Here is a 4,329-nt window from a genome sequence, read left to right on the forward strand (position 1 = left end):
AACAATCACAAGAAAAGTAGAACAGTTACCTAAATAAATGTATTTTAAAATGGGAAGGAAGTACTTTAAGTTCGAGTTTGGGTGGTTCCTCAATTGATAACTTTGGTTGTGTAAATTCCTAAATATCCAATCCTAATGGTTCAAATCATGTTGGTTGAACATAATCCTTCAAATAGGCTTCCATCAAATCCATGTTTTCATTACATTTTTCATCTTCCAATGGCTTAGACCATAAAGTTTTCTCTAATGAGTTTTCAAAATTGTTCTCCCATTCTATAGAAACTAAGGTTTCTAGCTCCTCTATTTCTGAACATTCCTTCATTGGATCAAGAAATTTCAAGCTTTAAGAACATTAAATGTTACCTGATCATCCTGAACTCTCATCATGAGTTCTCATTTTTGCATGCCTATCAATGTTCTTCCTGTGGCTAGGAAAGGTCTCCCTAGGATGATCGACACATTCTTATCTGCTTCAAAACCTAAGACAATGAAAGCAATAGGAAAAATGAATTTATTGACTCTTACCAAAACATCATCGATCTTTCCTTCAGGGTATGTTAAAGATTGATCTACCGATTGAAGTGTCACAGTAATGGGTCTTACTTCGCCTATTCCCAACAGTTTGAAAATAGACTTGGGCATCAAGTTGATGCTCGCTCCTAAGTTGCACAAAGCTTTACGACATTAAGATTCTCTGATATTACAAAATATAGTAAAGCTTCCAAGGTCCTTCAGTTTCGGAAGAAGCTTGTTCTGTATGAACGCACTACACTCCTTCATTAAAGCGACAGCCTCATACTCATTAAGTCTTTTCTTCTTGGACAGGATGTCTTTCATGAACTTCACATAATTGGGCATTTTCTCTAAAGCCTCCACCAATGGATGTTGATGTGAAGTTGCTTTAGAACGTCCAAAAACTTCTTGAATTGCACCTCTTGTTTCCTCTTATTTGGTTGGAACTTTTGAGGATATGAACGTGATAAAACTTTGGGTTGGACTAGAAAACTTTTCTAAGGAGATAAATCTGCATCTAAAGAATATGTTAGTTTTTCAGAATTCACTAGTTTAGGTTTTACCTCATCAGACTTTGTAAGTTCTAGCTCAACTGGTGTAGGAATTTCAACTGTTGGTTGACTTCCCTCCATCTCAATACGTTCATCTTCAATCACAACCTCCTTGGTTTCCAAAGTCTTACCACTTCGTAAGTCAACTACTTTGTAATGTTCCTTTCCCAAATTGCTTATATTTTCTATATCACTCGGTAAGGCTCCTTGTGATCGGTTATGAAGTTCGACAGCTAATTGACCCATTTGGTTCTCCAAATTTTTCAGTGTTGCTTTTTGGCTTTGGATTAAAGCATCATTCTTTGTCATGTATGCCTTTAACAAGTTCTCCAAACTATTGGATGACTCAGCTTGTTGTGGTTTTGGAACTTATTGATTGAACCTTTGGGATTGGTTGGGTTTATACTGTATGTAAGTGTTGTTCGGTCTATTTCCTTGGTTACTCCAAGAAAAGTTTGGATGGTTGCACCATGAAGGATTGTAGAAGTTGGACTGTGGCCCATATCCACTTTTATTTTGGTGTTCGTTCCCTATGTAATAAACTAACTAGGGATTTGGTGGACAATTCTTGAAAGGATGACCATCCCTACAATATACGCAGGAAACAACATCAAATTAACATGGTGACTGAGTTGCAAAATTATTCAAACCATTAGCAGTAAACTATTTCAACATTGAAGAAATAGAAGATACTTGAGCTGAGATGATGTAAGTGCGTCCACTTCGTGCACTCTGGCTACTCATCTTCCCAAAGTTGCTTGATTTGTTAGCCATTGATAGTTGTTACTAGCGATCCTCTCAATGATCTTGTAAGCCTCATTATAAGACTTAAACAAAATCGCACCATTTGCAAAAGCATCTACCATCAACCTTGTATGTGCGTTGAGGCTACTATAAAATGTCTCCAACTAGATGCACTATGGAATCCCATGATGAGGGCACTTATGAAGTAATTCTTTGAATCTCTGCCATGCTTCGTACAAAGATTCATTGTCCAATTGTTGAAAAGTGGTTATCTGATTTCGTAACTTAGCTTTTTTGCTAGGTGGGAAATAATTAACCAAAAATCTTTCTACTAATTCTTGCCATATAGATATTGAACTTGGTGGCAATGAATTAAGTCATACTCGTACTCGATCTTGCAACAAGTATAGAAACAACTTCAACCTCAATATGTCTTCAGTCACATCGGCTATCTTAAACAAATCGCTCACCTTCATGAATAACCGAAGGTGAAGATGTGGATCTTCCATGGGCATTTCACTAAATTGGACCACCATTTGGAGCATTTGAAACATCACTGGTTTCAGTTCAAATTGCGGTGCCTCAATCTCCAGTCTCCTAATTCCCAACTTTAATTCATTGAAGCGTGGCGTAGCGTACTGTCTTATGGCACAATCCCTATCATCAGCAATAAGGATTGGATTGTGAACATGATTGGCTCTATTTCATTGTCCATCATTTTGATTTCCAAGGTCTATCTCGGCTTGTCTTTGAGTTGATCTTTCATGTCTTCTTTGTCTAAATGTCCGCTCAATCTCAAGGTCTACAGATAATAAATCAATAATTCAATCTATGCTCATAAAATCCTGAAAATAAAATCAAAAAAATTAAAGAATACAGGATAAATTAGTAAGGTTAGAAGTGAGATAAAAATGAAATAATAACCAAATTGAAAATAATAATATAACAAAAATGATTATGGCAACAATCCCCGGTAACGGTGCCAAAAACTTGTAACGCTCAGTTTGTGCAAGCGTACACAGTCGTTATCAAGTAATAAGTAAGTAAAAGAGTTACCGTCTCCACAGGGACTGTGTATGTTAATCAATATATTGCAAAATCAAAGTTAACAATTTGATAATAAAAACACAATATCTTGAGTGATGGGTGATTAACTAAATTAAATTATCAGGATGCAGGATTGATCCCTAATGCAATTTAAACTAAATGCGAAGTATGAAATGAAATGTACAAATGAATTTATCAAAAACACAAATTTCAACAATCAATAACATGAATAGGCTAGGATAATTACATCAGTCGACTTAGCTTATTTTTATTATGCTTAACAGTGTTCAAAAAATTATTCCATGGCAACTCGATCTTTCATGAGTTTGAAAACCAAATTAAGTTCTTTCAGAATATTTTACTTGGTAAACCATGCATTTTACTTATCATATTAAACTAAGGGTTTCTTAGGATTCATGTGAAGTAACAGGGATGGATTAGGTTTGAAATAGTTTAATCACATAAACCTAAAAACTGTGCAAGATAATAGAGCTCGTTAAAGTTATTATAAACCTTTAATTTAGACGGGTTAGGATCTAAATTAAGTATGCACATTTCAATTATTGTTTCCACTAGTCGTCGTTTGGTTAGGATCGCTTAGCTAATTCTAATTCATCCAATCACATATGAATGAAATACATACTTGAGTTTAATTGATAACATGAACGACTGGGGCACAAACACTATAGACATGATTTAAACAAACTTCATTAAATAAATGCAATCATCCTAGCTAAATGGAATTAAGCTATCACTGTTGATGACAAGATAATAAAGCACATTGCAAACATGATTAAAATCAAAATAACAAAGTAAAGGAAGAATAAACTCTGTCAAATCAGCAGTCTCATGAACTCTGATTGAAGATGTTTTCCTTTGATCCTTGTATTGCTCCTTTGTTAATGGCTCCTCAAGGTGGCCGACCAAGAGATAATATTATCAAGGTTTTTGGCTAAGGAAGAAAATATGGGATGCTACCCATAAAAATGAAGAGAGGAGATGAGAGAATGAATGATGATTAAGAGATGTGAAGAATGAGGGATGTAGGGATGAGGGATTATTGAAATGGGAAATGAGTGGGGGAATTTATACTTGAAGTAAATGGTAGAGTTTACTAAAAATAGGTATTGGAATCCCTCTATTTTCTCCATTTGTAACTCCCCTTACCCGTATCCAATGCTGGGATAAGGTTCGAGGTATTACCAGACTTAAACATAAACATTCATACAAAACCGGGCCATAAAATTTGGACCAAATCAAATTCATCCAATCACATTCATATTGTACCTTATACGGGCCCACGAGGCCCAAAACATATGTTAGGAGTGGTTCGGGACTAAACCAAAAACTTTTGGAACTTTTACTACACTTAGAAAATTTTCATACTTTGAAGAATCACACATCCGTATGGGTAGGCCATGTGATCATACACACGCCCGTGTGGCTTGGGACACGCCTGTGTCCTCAACTCATG

General features: G+C 35.6%; 1 non-coding gene across 1 annotated transcript; it reads left to right on the top strand.

Moving 5' to 3' along the window:
- The first annotated feature begins 1,988 nt into the window (after positions 1-1,988).
- Positions 1,989-2,095, top strand: LOC121205804 (small nucleolar RNA R71). Its single transcript, XR_005900878.1, has one exon. It is a non-coding gene; the product is annotated as a small nucleolar RNA R71 (small nucleolar RNA).
- Positions 2,096-4,329: the final 2,234 nt, after the last annotated feature.

This window comes from Gossypium hirsutum, chromosome A08, assembly GCF_007990345.1.
Source record: "Gossypium hirsutum isolate 1008001.06 chromosome A08, Gossypium_hirsutum_v2.1, whole genome shotgun sequence".
Taxonomy (NCBI): domain Eukaryota; kingdom Viridiplantae; phylum Streptophyta; class Magnoliopsida; order Malvales; family Malvaceae; genus Gossypium; species Gossypium hirsutum.